The sequence below is a fragment of the Rattus rattus genome, chromosome 5 (assembly GCF_011064425.1).
Source record: "Rattus rattus isolate New Zealand chromosome 5, Rrattus_CSIRO_v1, whole genome shotgun sequence".
Lineage (NCBI taxonomy): Eukaryota > Metazoa > Chordata > Mammalia > Rodentia > Muridae > Rattus > Rattus rattus.
In genome coordinates this window covers 152,259,075-152,274,570 of record NC_046158.1, presented here as the reverse complement: position 1 = coordinate 152,274,570, position 15,496 = coordinate 152,259,075, and the positions used below count along the sequence as shown (strand labels likewise).

At 51.3% G+C, this 15,496-nt stretch overlaps 1 protein-coding gene and 1 pseudogene across 1 annotated transcript in view; one reads left to right on the top strand and one right to left on the bottom strand.

Annotated features, from left to right (window-relative positions):
* Eya2 (EYA transcriptional coactivator and phosphatase 2) overlaps window positions 1–15,496 on the top strand; it is a 104,649-nt gene that overhangs the window by 23,424 nt on the left and 65,729 nt on the right. The window lies entirely within an intron of this gene.
* Window positions 6,573–6,697, bottom strand: LOC116902650 (annotated as a pseudogene).

The following is a 15,496-nucleotide window of genomic DNA, read 5'->3' as shown; positions in this document are numbered from 1 at the left end:
CCTCTAATTTCAGCCCTATCCCTCACCTTATTGGAGACATGATGTGTTGTTGTTAACCTCTGTGTATAATGGACCTAGCCCATGATCGTAAGCTCTTGTCTATACCTCCTATCCCTGTGGTTCCAGAATATGAATCCAGGTCCCCGTGCAGCAGGCACTTTTCCTACCGTGCCATCCCCCAAACACAAGCACACCCAGCTTTTAAGGGGAGTAGAAAAGCCAGCTCTCAGCCAGCTAATGCTGGAAGATGTGAGAAGGTCATTGTACATGCTATGGACTGAGATGGGTCCTCTCACATTTGCCCTAAGGGGAGATACGTGGAGTCAGTTCTTGGGGGGAAGGTGCACCTACAGTAAGAGGAGACCATTAAGCAGGAGCTGTGAGGAGGGGACCGGTGGGTGTCCTTTCAAGAAGAGACACCATGCTCTCTCACCTACCATAATGCGCTCCGTGGAATAGCTGGGTGAGAATGTGTGAAGATGGTGATAGTCTGTAGTCAGGAGAGCATCCTCACCAGGCCCCTGGACCCCTGATCTCGGCCTCTCCAAAGTCCAGCCTACAGCGAGAAGCCATTCCATCTGTGGTTTCACAACCACACACATCTTGTGGACTCACTGAGATGGCAGGTTTCCTAGCCAGACCATAGCAAGGGGAAGACCAGACTGCCAGGGACAGTTTCTGTTACTCTGTGGGGGACAGATACCATATCCCTCTTCTGACTCTTTAGAGAGGTTCTTAAGGTAAATGGTAGGACCGAGGCTTACAATGCCACTGCAGGTCTGCTCGTTATGGAGAAAGCCAGTAGAGGCAGAGGGCTGTGGCATCGTGTCATTATTGTCCCTGTGGGTGGCGATGGAATTGCTCTCCATGCTGAGTACTGAGAACAGAAAAGCCAAGGTCACGGGTGCCAGTGGAGAGCCAACTGTTACCCTGAAGTAGACATGGTGGTTCTTATCTTATCCCTGTCCCACCCAATGCTCCCTTCTTGCAACAAACATTTTAGAAAGTCCTTTGTAACTGTGAAGATGAACTCGCATGACATTTAACCAGCTTATGTAATCTGTGTTCGAGCATGCGTGTGGAGGCCAGGGGTCAGCTCTGGCCTCCTTCCTTGGTAGCTGTCCACCGTGGGTTTTCTGGTTTTGTTTTGTTTTGTTTTTCAGAGTTGGGGATCGAACCCAGGGCCATGTGCTTGCTAGGCAAGCGCTCTACTGCTGAGCTAAATCCCCAACCCCTCTGGTTTTGTTTCATTGTGTTCTGCTCTGTTTTGTTTGACACAGGGTCTCCCATTGGCCTGAGGCTTGCTGGTTTAGGTAGACTAGCTGGCCAGCAAGCCTCAGTGATCTTCCTGCCTCTACTCCCCAGGGTGGGGATTACAAGAACGTGTCACCCATCCAGCTGTTTATGTGGACTCTGTGGATTGAATGGAGATCCTCCGGCTTGTGCGGGAGGGACTTTACCCACTGAGCCAACTCTTCAGGCCCTGCTTATGCATAATTTTAAGTCAAACAAAATGCTCTTAGTATAAGCCTGTGGAGAGCACATTTGATACTCTATGAAACATTCTTCTGCAGCAGCCTGGGCTCCTGGGCAGCACAGCTGTCCCGGGCAACATGACTGGATCAGTTACTTTCGTGTAGCTGTGATCACACCTGACAGAAATAATTAGGGACGGGGATATTGGCCTTGGCCCATGGTTTCAGTTCGTCATGGCAGGGAAGCGTGTAGGAGGAACCTGTGTTCGTGGTGGTGGGTGGGTGTGGTGGCCGCTGTTCACAACACAGAGGGTCACAGAGCAGAAAGCCAGGCGAGAGCTAGGGTCCAGGGATGTCCTGTCCCTCCTCCCTCCAAGTAGACCCTACCTAAGGTTCTGTAGCCTCCCAGAATAGCATTGCTAATTAAAGTGCCTTCCAAGGGCCCTGGACCACCCCTGCATCACTCCCTTCTACAGAAGCAGCTCCAGGCTTGAAGAGAGATGGGTGTGGTGCAGGAAAACCATCCATCATGCATTCAGCAAACGCCCCCAAGTGCAGCGGCAGCAGATGGGGTGCATGCTATGCGGCTCTAAGCCCACAGCCAAGGCTGTATGGACTTCGCATCCCAGGAAGGAGGCACTGAACTTTTGCTCATCCAGTCATACGGTGCCACAGGCTGCGTGGTTTAAACTACAGAACCTTGTTAGCTCGTGGTCAGAAGTCTGGAAGGGCTGCATAGCTGATGGTTTCTAAGGCTCTTCCAGGTTTGGGCCAGCCATCTCAGTGCAGGCAGTTACATGGCCTTTCCTCTGCACAGGCCCAGGAAAAGATCTCATTCTTATAAGAACATGTGCTATGGCCTGTGACACTTGTGTCCCTCCCTAGAGTCCCCCTCACCAAATACAGTCACCCTAGAGAGGTGAGCTTCAGCATACAAACCGGGGGTACAGGGTTCGGAGCACAACAGTAAGGAAGCCAGCAAGTGTCGGGGGCTTTTCCAGCTGTGAGGCATGGGTGCTCCAGGGAGCACAACCCTGAGAGGAAGAGGAACACAAGGAGTTCTTCGATACAGCACATCACAGGGAGTCCAGAGGCCGAGAGAGCAGGGAACAGGGTCCAGGAGGATGGAAGGGTAGTAGAGGGAGGCCTAACAGAGCCTGCCAGGCAGCTGGTTTGGGATTTGACCCTGGAATCTCAAAAAGTCATCAGAATGTCAGACAGAGGAGGTGACTTGGTTTGTATTTCAGAGACCAATGACCAGTGTGGAATGAGGGACAGTAGGAGGTCAATTTATTTGCATCTGACATTTTGTGGGGTGTGTGTGGGGTGTGTGGGGTGTGTGTGTGTGTGTGTGTGTGTGTGTGTGTGTGGTGTGTAGTGTGTGTGTAGTGTGTGGTATGTGTGTGTGTGTTATGTGTAGTGTGTGGTATGTATATGTGGTATGTGTGTTATGTGTGGTGTGTGTAGTGGTGTATGGTGTGTATATGTGTTATGTGTGGTGTGTGTGCATGGTGTGTGTAGTGTGTGTGTGATGTGGTACGTGTATTGTTATGTGTATATGTGTGGTATATGTGCGGTTGAGTGATGTATGTGTGCTGTGTGCATGTGTGTGATATGTGTAGTGTGTGTGGTGTGTGTATGTGGTATGTGTGGTGCATTGGTGTGTACATGGTGTGTGTAGTGTGTATGCATGTATATGTGTTATGTGTATGTATGTTTGATGTGTGTGGTTGAGTGATGTGTATGTGTGTGTGTGTGTGTGTGTGTGGTGTAGAGTTGTATGTGTTATGTGTGGTATATGTAGTTAAGTGATGTGTGTGTGTGGTGTGTGTGTGTTGTTTGGTATGTATGTAGTATTTGTGTGTGGTGTATCCTGTTTGGTGTATATGTTGTGTGTGTGTGTGTGTGTTGTGTGTATATGTGTGTGGTATGTGTAGTGTGTGTGTGGTATGTGTAGTGTGTGTGTGGTGTATCCTGTTTGGTGTATATGTTGTGTGTGTGTGTGTTGTGTGTATATGTGTGTGGTATGTGTAGTGTGTGTGTGGTGTGTGTTTTGTGTGTGTGTGTGGTATGTGCAGTGCCAAAAGAAGTCAGAAGAGGACACTGGATCCCGGAGCTGGAGTTAGGGGTGGTTGTGAGCGGCCTGGTGTGGGTGCTGGGAACCCGAGTCCAGTCCTCTGTGAGAGCAGCATGAACTCTCAACTGCTGAGCCGCCTCTCCAGCCTACTTGTTGGCATTTTTATTTCAGATGTTTCAAAGACACGGGAGCTAAACCTGGACTAAGGTCTGTACCTAGAGTCTGCTGAAAGGTGACAGAAAAGTCAGTTTCCTGCCCACCGTAGTTCAGGGGGTGGGAGGATGGGAGGGACCCATGGAAGCCCAGGTTCTGCTGCAGCGAGTCCTTCCAGAACAAGCAAGGAGCCCAGGACCCGGCAGACAACCCTCTGCTGAGGAATCCAATGAGATCCCTAAGGTACAGCAGCCGGGAATGGGAGACATAGCCTTCGTCAGCCCAGGAACCCTCCTGAGAGGCAGGCAGGCAGGCAGACAGACAGACAGGCAGACAGACATCAGGCTATAAACTGCCTCTCCACTCAGAAATTGCTCATGGTCAGGACCGAAGCCAGGATGTGGGATACACGATGAACCCTTGGAACAAATTGATTTCATTTACTGCTAAGAGCTCAGGCCGTGAAGGGGAACCAGAGCCAGCTGCCCCTAGACAGAGCTTCTTACCCTACGCTGAGAAACCACACGGACTTCCCCCTTCTCAGAGTGCCATGTCCTACGTGATGGCCTCAGATGCCCCTGAAGGCAACCTGGTTCTACCCACCTAGATCCACCTGGTTTTCCTGTTGCTTGGAGTGGCTCAGATGCTTATTTTAAATAGTGTGTTAGTGTGAACCTTTCTAGAACTTTCTCTGTGTACTTATGTGGGGGGTGAGTGTGTAAAATTCTGTCCATTTTATCTTCACCATTGGACAGCATGTGTTGGAGGCCATCTGTGGACTGTTTTCGAGAACCATCTTGGTGTCTGGTCTGACTTCCGGGTACTGAGCAGAGACAGCTAAATGGCGTAGCACCCCAGTCCTGTTGCCCACCGGCACACAGCTTCAGGCAGATCTCACCTCTCAGACTGGATGGTCTTCTCTGGGAAATGGTCAGCTGCAGCCTCTGCTGTAGGCTGAGTGCAGGCTATGCGGGCTGGGGCTGAGCCCGGGGCTGGGATGAAGTCTGTGCTTGGTCAGCAGAAACTCCGCCCACCACACCTCACCCATGGCTTCCCACTGATGGGACATTTTCAACCACGCCAACCATTTTATTTCATACCTCCTCTGAAGCCCTCAGTCTCTGTTTTTCTGTTCCAGAAATTTCTACCCTGCTGAAATTTGGGTTGGTGCAACACCCTTCCGCCTGGCCCTGTAACCCCCACATTTATGTCTGTGTGTATTCATGCATATGTGAGTTCGTGTGTATGCACACGGGTCTGTACACGTGTGTGTGTGTCCTTCTGTGGTACCCAGAGAGCCACCCAGCCACACCTCTGCTGCTACCATGAACTGCAGCTGCTGGGCCTGACTGTTCAGAAAGACTGCAAAGCCCCCACAGATGCAGCCGGGGTCACTGCTGTCTATCGAGTCCACACCCGCTGCTCTCCTGGCCTTGTGACACACCCCTGTGACCAAGACAGGCACAGGGATGAGAAAAGCCCAGAGGGGCGCCCCACCTCGGCGCCAGCAGAGGGGCCTGTCCTCCAGACCCAGATGCTAGGAATTTGCTTCGCCGAGAGTACAGCTGCTCGGTCTCGGTGTCAGGTGACCAGCCAGGGTTGCTAGGCCCTTAAAGCTGCAGCACTGAACATTGGGAAAGATGGGCAGGGATCTAGGCAGGGTCTGAAGGTGACAGCGGGGCCCAGCATAGAACAGATCAAGAGAACGTACATTCCTGCTGGGAAGTGCTGGGATGGCAGTGTGCAAAATGGGAACACTGGACCATTTGTGTGTGTGTGTGTGTGTGTGTGTGTGTGTGTGTGTCTGTGTGTCTGTGTGTGTGTGTGTGTGTGTCTGTGTGTGTGTGTGTGTGTGTGTCTGTGTGTGTGTGTGTGTGTGTGTGTGTCTGTGTGTGTGTGTGTCTGTGTGTGTGTCTGTGTGTGTGTCTGTGTGTGTGTCTGTGTGTGTCTGTGTGTGTGTCTGTGTGTGTGTCTGTGTGTGTGTCTGTGTGTGTGTGTCTGTGTGTGTGTGTGTCTGTGTGTCTGTGTGTGTCTGTGTGTGTGTCTGTGTGTGTGTCTGTGTGTGTCTGTGTGTGTCTGTGTGTGTGTGTGTCTGTGTGTGTGTCTGTGTGTGTGTGTGTGTGTGTGTCTGTGTGTGTGTGTGTGTGTGTGTGTGTCTGTGTGTGTGTCTGTGCATGTGTGTGTGTGTGTGTGTGTGTGTCTGTGTGTGTGTGTCTGTGTGTGTGTGTGTGTGTGTGTGTGTGTGTGTGTGTGTGTGTGTGTGTGTGTCTGTGTGTGTGTGCGTGTGCACACACGGGTGTGCATGTGCATGCTTGCACTCGTATCTGCATATTCTGTAATCTTCCCTTGCCTCCACTCCTGCTTCAAGGACAGTAGTCAGTACCACATTGAACTCCTACAAACAGGAAAGAAGATTTGTTTTATGGAAATTAACGCAAGAAAATGAGAAGATTGAACGGAATAGATTTGAGAAAATGGTGACACTGTGAGAACCCTAGGGTCATGTAAAGTTGGAACTCAGAAATCTGGTTCTGTATCTTCCCTTCACTGACACAGAGGTCAGGACTGGGGAAGGGCCATCCTCACCATCGGTGACTCAACTCCTCAGGGATCAGGGTTTACAATTCAGAACCAAGGTCATCCTTGTACCCATGACACTGTCCCCACCGGAATGGGTGGTGGCCATCAACAGGCCACTGTGTTTGCGGTAGGGAAGGATTGTGTCTGTGGATAAAACGGTGTGAGTTCACTGCCTCTGTTCTCCAGATAGCCATGCGTCTACAGTGAAGGTGGTGGTGTCTGTGCCCGTCTGCCCCTGGTCTGATAGCTCCAGTGGCTTCCGGTGTCTTGATTCATACCAGCTCATCTCTGACTCGCTCACCCCCACCCAGCACCTTTCCTGGGGGTCAGCACCCAAGTTTTTCCATTCTTCACAGTCAGAGAAACTTCTCTAGTAACGAACTATAGAAATGATCCCTGAAAGTATAGTCTTAAGTTTTTCCATTCTTATAACACACCCTAATCCTGTGGCCTCGTTTAACTTCACAGCATCTGTGAAGGATGCTTTCAAATGAGATCACATTCAGGGCTAGCAGGTTTAGGACCTGAATCTGTCTTCACGGGGAGGACACAAGTCAACCCTAACATCCTCCTCTGGTGTTTTTTTGCTGAGCAGTGACAGGTTGAGTCCCCCTGAGACGCCCAGTCTTTGCAGAAATTGAAACCACCAGGCAAGGGGGGCCGAGGAGGCCGCTGGGGCCAGGCAGCAGCTGGCCAGCATTCGTCTCGGTCCCAGGCGGTGGTAGCCCTGCTGTCCGGACCTGGCAAGTTCAGGCTGAGAGGCCATCGCTGCCAGAGAAGGTCAGGGTACCCTCCTTACAGGATAAATAGACTGGGTCCCAGCCAACCCCTCCTGAGGCCACACAATATCTCTTTCAAAGATCTCAAAACACCCAAGCAGACCATAGCAAATTGACTTTATTGTTTTAAAACCAGCCCCTTCTAGCTGTCACCACTGTTCCCCCGGGGGAAAAAAGTCATAATAAATGTCCCCACAGTGTGCACCTCTGTCCTCTTCTCTAATGTCAGCCCTGAGGCCACTGCAATCCCTGCAGTGCCCTAATGCTCGGCATTTATTTAACATTTAGCTGTGACCATTTTGATCGCCTCACCACCCATCGGTGGCCAGTACTGAGTGAGTGCAGCCGTCCCTGACTGGAGACTTCCTGGGGACCAGGCTGAGCCTCTGGCCTCCGCTCATCCCTTTGGCCTGGGTCTCCTCTTCAGTGTTTATAAGATGCTCCCATTTGACAGACAAGAAAACTGAAACTCTGGGGAAGGCTGAGGAGATTCCAGTCAGGACAGGCCAAGGAGCACTAAGTTAGGGGCAGACTGAGTTCTGGGCTTCCTTCCTTCCTTCCTTCCTTCCTTCCTTCCTTCCTTCCTTCCTCTGTCTATCTGTCTGTCTGTCTTGCCTCAGATGAGAATTGGCATTACACAGTCTTGGCACCTTCTGCAGATGCTTTTACCACCTTCCAGTTCTGAAGTGGGTCTAGCCTGGGATCCATGTGGCAGGGAGCTGTGCCACAGTAGAAGTTGGTAATTGTCCCCAAAGCTCTTCCCATAGAGTCCAAACAGGCCCCTGAGGTACAATGAACGGAGTTCTTTCAGGGGGGTATCTATATCTTAATGTGCAGGCTGACTGTGTGCAGAGCAGGCTGCCTGTGGACAGAACAGGACAGCCATGGGCAGATCAGCGTGGGCGGGCCCCTGGAGTTGCTAATGGACTCTGAGCCTAGGTTTGGGTCCTGTCTCTGTGCCTACCAGGTCAGCAGAACAAGTCTGGCTTGGACTTCTGTGTTCTCCTATCGGCCACGTCTCCAGCCTTTGCCACTTCTAAGGCCCTTAGGACCCCATAAAGCTCACCTAGACGATCCAGGAGCACCACCCTCATTGAAGGTCAGCTGACAACTGACTTTCAACGTCATCTTCAATGAGGACTGGTTGTGCATGCGTGTGTGCGTGCATGTGTGCGTTGGCGGGAAGGGTGTTACTCTCTAATGACCATAGCTGTCACCCAGCGAGTACTGAGCCACGGCAGGCACTGCATCCCTGACACAACAGGTCGTCAGCACTGCCCTGCCCTCTGGTACACACATCTGACAGGCAGAGGCCCACAGTGATCTTCTTTTGGCTTCTTTAGTATATATACATGCTCATGTGGGGTGAGCACGTGTGGGCGTGGGTGTGTGGAGGGCCGAGATCAATGGTAGACTTTCTCCCGTCACTGTCCACTTTACTTTTTGGAATCAGGGTCTCTCCCTGAACCAGAGCTAATTGGTTTGGCTAGGCTGGCCGGCTAAGAGGCTCCACAGAAACTCTAGGCCTCAGATGTGATCCAGTTACAGGCATGGAACACCATGCCTGGCTTTTACGTGTTCTCGGGATCCAAACTCAGGATCAGACACGAGCGTCTCATTCACTGAGTCATCTCCCTGTCATTGTCGTTGTCATTGTTTTTGTTGTTGTTGTTGCCGTTGTTGTTTAATAAAAACTCCTAGTGTTTCAGATAACTGTAGTGTTGCAGGGAAAGGCAAAGTTAGGGGCTACTGGGACCAGAGAAGGCCTGCCTGGGACGGCGACCTGAGCAAAGGGCAAAGGGCAAAGGGCAAAGGGCAGCAGGTGGGTCCTATGGGAAGATGCGGGGAAGGGCATTCCAGATAGGGAACAGCCCCTGCAAGGGTGATGTGCACTTGGGGGCTGGGGAATGGCAGAGTCATGGTGGACTGTGGGAGTGAGAGAGAAGCAGAGAGGCTGGGGGATGGACCAGGAGGACTTCATCTGTGCTTCCAGGAAGACAGACAGGGCTGAAGAGAGTCAAGACAGACTCTCTGGTACCCTCTCAGGCCACTGCAGCAAGTACTGCAACCTAAGAGTGTTGCTGTAAAATTATAAAAATTAAATGCTGTCTTTTATCCCCCATTAGGTCCGGCACCGCAGTGCCCCAAGATGTCTGGTAGACATCTTCATCTCGGTCAGCAAAGCCTCTCACCCACTCTGCTCCATCCCATATCACACTGCTGAAGGTCTCTCTCTGAGCCGTCAGCAATCTCTCTACCCATCCAGTCACCAAGGCAGGCTGCCTCTATGGCAGAAATATACATCTTAATTCCGTGGTGGCTCAGTGTCCCAGCCGCCATATACTCTCTTAAACTTAATTCACCACAGGAAAGAACACACAACACAATAACCTCTGATCCAACTGACAAGATATAACTGCCCACCTAGACATACAAAGCCCGGTACACACCAATCCCTTAAGAACATTCATAACAACCTGTAAAGGTACAGGGTGGAATCTTAACATCAGCCTCCATGTTCTCTCGGTGGCTTCCCCTCCAATCTCCTGTCCTTTCCTTTCCAGTCTCCTCTTCCCTCAAACTTTTCTCCTGCCCATCCTTCCTTCTCGTCCAATGACAGGCCTCGTTCTATCTTGTACCTGCCTCATCTGTATGACATCATCCTACATAAGAGTCTTGAGACAACCCAGGATCATCTCTGTGTGGCTCTGGAGGCCAGAGTATAGAGGGAGTTATAGGAGGGTCCCAACAGGAAAGCCACCATGCTGCTCCCTGCCCCTCCCCCAGCCCACCCTGTGACTGAGGGATCCCCTTAGGATGCCTTTCTCTGCCTCTCCCAGGGAGAATTCCTGGGTTTAAGGGCCCATACCTACCCAGCAGTTTCTGGGTCACAGCTGCTAAGACCCTTTCCATGAAAGGGCACATTCTTTGGGGCTTGGGTTTAGGAGGACACAGTTCAGGGCTTCACAGGTCCCAGCAGGACCTTAATGTGATGAATCCTCTGGGAGATAAAACTGGACTCAGGAGAGCAGTTGGAGGTTGGGGAGTGGGGGCTGCAGCAGGCCAGGAATGAGAACCACTCAAGCCCCAGAGGAGCACAGGAGAGTTCAGAAGCAACCCTGCCCAGACTAGAGGACATGTGTGTCCTGTAGCCTAAGGCAGAAGGGTCATTAGTGATAAAAAGGTCTCTGTGCTCCCAGCTGCACGGGTCACAACTTGTAGCTGGATAAAGAGGCTTTTCTGTCTGTAGTAGTGTCCTTGGAACAGAGCCAGGAAGGACAAAGCGACCTGAAGAGGTGTGTGTGTGTGTGTGTGTGTGTGTGTGTGTGTGCGTGCGCGCGCACGCACGCTTGTGTGCTTGTGTATGTGTGTTGTTGTGCGTGGTTGTGCGTGTGTGTGCTTGTGTGTGCATGTGTGTGCTTGTGTGTGCATGTGTGTATGTTTGTATGTGTGTGTGTGCTTGTGTGTGTGCTTGTGTGTGTGCTTGTGTATGTGTTTGTGTGTCTGTGCTTGTGTGTTTGTGTGTGTGTGTGTGTGTGTGTGTGTGTGTGCTTGAGTGCTCTTCTCCACCCCTGCAGGGAAGCCTCAGGCAGCACTGTCTTCTACCAGCCTCTTAAAAATGAGTATGGAGATTTCTAGAAAGAAGACATCAGAAAGCAGTAATGGAGGGCTGAGATGAATCCCACTCGCAGAATGTGCATGAGGTCCTGGCTCCAAGGAGGAAGGGAAAGGGAAAGGGGCCAACATTTTTATTATTATTATTATTACTATTATTATTATTACTATTATTATTATACCTTTATTCTCTCCCATACATTACATCCTGACTACAGTTTCCCCTCCCTCCTCTTCCCCCAGTTCCTCCCCTCACCAAGTTTATTGGTTTTTTTTTTAACTATTTTACCATTCGTTTGCTGTGTGTGGATGTTTGGTCTACATGTATGGTCCATGCACCACAAGTGTGCCCAGTCCCCTTGGAGGTCAGAAGAGGGCACCTGATGCCCTGGAGCTGGAGTTAAGGATGGTTGCGACCCACCGTGTAGGATCTGGAAAGCAAACCCAGGTCCTCCGGAAGAGCAGGCAGGGCTCTTACCCACTGAGCCGTCTCTCCAACCCTGCATGCAGTCCAAGTTTTAAAAACCCATCCCAGAAAGAGCGGTCCCTTTCTGCTCTAAACTAGACACAAGCTAGCTGCCGCCTGTCTGTCCCCGAGCTGCCACCTGTCCATCCCGTGTCTCTGTGTCTTATAAGGTAACAACGTCCAGATGGCGGAGAGAATTTTTGTTTAGAATGATACTTCCTAGCAAGAAAAATGATAGGAAATTCTAGCATCTCGGGTCCACAAATAAGGTTTAATTGGTACCAGGCCACCTGCTGTCATGTCTGTGCCCAGCGAAGATGTGGGGACCAATGTCTGCACTCAGTCGCAGGCCTGATGGTGCCCTCCATCTGCCTGTCTAGAAAACCTCTCCCAAAAGTCCAGAGCAGCTGCAGCATGCTGTCCCTGAGGATTTGCCACTGGCCTGCAAGCCCCCTTGCGACCATGGACACCCCCCACCAAGGTTGCTGCAGAATGTGTCAGGACCTTCTGTGAGCCTCACTCCCACGGATAGAGCATTCGGAGCGGTAACTGAACTGAGCCGCTGTATCGAAGCCACAATGTTGTAATGAGTGCTGTTGGCTGAGACAGTGCTTGGTCCCCTTCTTGTAACCATTGGGGGGTGGGGTGACAGAGTCAGAGACCCCAGTTCCTTTCACCTGCTGGTCCACCCCTCATCCTTGCAGCCTCCTGGGTGAGGCCCACAGTCTCAGTCTGCCAGGGCGACCGCAGCCCCAGGATGTCACAGCCGGTAACTTCTTTCTTGTTCCAAGCACAGTTGGCAGGTCAGTGTCGATCCCTGGTTTAGAGGTGGCCATCTTTCCTGTGTGTCCCAGAGGACAGGATGAATGATGTCTCTTTGACAAGGACACAAACCTCGTTCATAAAGCCCCCACTTTCCTGATGTGGCCCCCTCTTCAGAGCCCCTTCTCCCAGGCCATCCCAGTAAGACACTGGCCTGTAGCACCCAATAAGGCACAGCACCACATCTCAGTCCAGATAAAATCAGGATCCAGGAGGACTGAGGAGAGGTCAGGGCACATGCATTTTGTTTGTTTGTTTTTAAGATTTATTTATTTATTCTATATGAGTACACGGTAGCTGTCTTCAGACACACCAGAAGAGGACATCAGATCTTATTACAGATGGTCGTGAGCCACCATGTGGTTGTTGGGATTTGAACTCAGGACCTCTGGAAGAGCAGTCAGTGCTCTTAACCACTGAGCCATCCAGCCCTTGTTTGGTTTTTGGTTGGTTTGTTTTTAGTTTTTTGAGTCAAGGTCTCCTGTCTAAGCTAGTCTCACATTCACTGTGAGGATGACCTTGAACTTCTGGTTCTCCAACCTTCACACCCAGACCTCCCATCACTCCCAGTGTGTGTGGTAGTGGGGACTGAACCCAGGGCATTGTGGATGCTACATGAGACCCTACCAACTGAGCCCCGTTCCCAGACCACACTGGCCAGTTTGAAGGGTCTCAGTGACCAGCCCTTCCTTTCAGGGAGCCTGGTCCCTCTCACGGAAGCTCTGTCAGCTCATGGAGATCACACTGGTGAGCTATAACAGTACAACCCTGCCATGTCTCACGGCCGCTAATAGGAACCTCAAGCAACCCCTCCACCCTTGGCCTAATGTTCACTCTGTGTAGACACTAAACACAGAATATGTGTAGGAGACATGGGTGGACATTGTCTGGCAAGGACCTCAAAGCTATGATGTAAGCATGGGTGCAGCTCCAAGGTCGCAAGGTTAAAAACACCGCACCCACCTCGTGACAGCAAGCAGGGGAGCAACATCCCATTGAGAGACTTTGGGATTATTTCACCTTTGAGGACAGGAGGCCATGACAGGAGAAGCAGAAATAAATCCCGCTGAGATAAAAGCCAGAGTTCGCAGCTGCTGCAAACATCACCCTCTAGTAGCAATGTGAGATTTTAGGGCAAGTAGTGAATTATAGCTTGGAGAACCCCAGAACTTGAGGCTTTGATCTGAAAGCAGAGACAGTGTGAGAGGCTGTGGCCGTAGCCTAAGTGATCTCCGTCTCTTCCTGGGGGACACTAAGGAAGGCCCTCAGAATGTGTGGGTCGGCGGGGTGTCTTTGCTTCTGCCTAGAAACCCAGAGCAGGCAGCTTTGTGGGGGCTGGGCCGAGCTGTGCAGAGGACCCAGCTGCATACAGTGTTTTATGAGACTCTAGCTCTGGCACCGACAGACACGGCCTGTGTGACCTCAGAGGCTTCCCCAGGTCGCCTGTGAGGTCATTTCACCGAGTCTGCATTCTCTGAAAAGAACCAATTTGGAGAAGTGTCTCTTCACTGCCAGGAAGTGTTTGCCTAGAGACTTCAGCATGGCTTATGTGACAGTCACCCAGTCACAAACCAGACATAGTCCTCTGTTTCTCCCGAGAATACCCTGGCTTCTGTCAGACTGTTTCCTATTTGCTGGGCACAGGCAGCCAGGGGTTATTAAAGTATATTCTGTAGGCCTGAACTCTCATGTTGTTCTTGGGCTCAGGGCTAGAGTCTCGAGAAACACCCAAAACTAACACAAGAAGTCCCCTGATGTGGCAGAATCACATGATGTTTACTGTGGGTGACATGAAGGAGTAGACCATCAGACAGAGTTTTCCTGTGCAGCCCACGCTGGCCTGGACCTGTGGGTATACACTGACCAGAAATTAACTCAAAATCATACACGTAGTGACCGTGTAGTGACCTGAGATGTTCCTGGCAGCATTTGTATCATGGCATGGCTTCACTGGCACTTTGGATCGGACCATACACTGTGCATGCCGTCTGTGGTGGTTTGAATAGGTGTAGCCCCCATAGACTCAAGTGTTTGAATGGTTGATCGGTAAGGAATGGCACTATTAGGAGGTGTGGCCCTGTTGGAGTGGGTATGTCTTTTTGTGGGTGTGGCCTTGTTGAAGGTGCGGCTTTGGAATGGGTGTGCCCTTTGTGGGTGTGGCCTTGTTGGAGTGAGTGTGTCTTTGCTGTGGGGGTGGCCTTGTCGGGGGTGGCCTTGTTGGAGGAAGTACATCACTGTGTGGGCGGGCTTTGAGGTCTCCTAAGCTTAGGCCCCGCCCAGTGAGGATGATAGTCTCCTGGTTGTCTGCAGCTGCTGGAGAAGCAGCTGAGAGATCTACATCTAGTTCTGCAGGTGGCTGAGAAAGAAAGAGACACTGGGACTGGTTTGGGCTTCTGAAAACTCAAAGCCCACCCTCCGTGACACACTTCCTTTAACAAGGCCACACCTCCTCCAACAAGGCCACACCTCCTAATCCCTCTCAGCAAGTACCATTCCCTAATGACCAAGCATTCAAATATATTAGCCTGTGGGAGCCATTCTTTTTTTTTTTTTTTTTTTTTTTTTTGAGCTGGGGACCAACCCAGGGCCTTGTGCTTCCTAGGCAAGCGCTCACCACTGAGCTAAATCCCCAACCCCTGTGGGAGCCATTCTTATTCAGCCGCCGCACTCAGCCCCTGCACAAGGGCCAGCTGGAATCCTGAGTCTCCCTGCCCACATGTTGGTCTCAGAGCCCAGAACTCAACATGAGTCATCAAGTTCTGTACCATTTAACGCTATTACTATGTAGCCAAGGCTAGCCTCTGACTCATCATGATCCTCCTCCTTCTCAGCCTGCCAAGTGCATAAAGAATGAAAATCCTAGCTATAGTCTGTTGATCGCCTACTCTGGGTAGCTCTGCCGTTGATAGCCCTGGTTTCCTAGAATCCTTGTCAGATACCAAATGACTCACATTTAGCTCCATTTTGCAGAAGGGAAACTGGGGCTTAGCTAGGTTACCCGATTGTTGACAGGTGTCAGGGAAAAATCATCGATTGCATGTGGGTTCCCTCCTGACTCCCCACCCTCTTCTGTGTGCGGGATCTGAAGGCTCCATGTTTGGCTTTCTCTGATGTGTGGTTGGGGGTGGGGAGGATGAAGGAAGCCCATGATGAAGGCCTGAGGTGGGGATGGGACCAGAGCGGGTTCATGTGGGCCAGGGCGGGGGTGGGGCCAAGGCAGAGCAGGGCAGGGCCAGAGCGCAGTGGTTTGGGCCAAGCCAAGGGGTGGAGCCAGGGTAGGGTGGGGCGGGGCCAGAGCTTGGCGGTGTGGGCCAGACCAGGGGTGGAGCTAGGATGGGGTGGGGCAGAGCCAGGGCGGGGTGGGACCAGGCAGCCAGCTCTTACTCTTCAAAATTTTGCCTTCTAGGAACAGACAAAACATACATTTAAAAGGATATTTTTTTTTATCTGAAGAGCTAGATGAAAACCCTGGGTTTTGTGCCATTCAGTCACCTCAATCCTTAAGCTTAACTCCGGCACCTAGTCTACA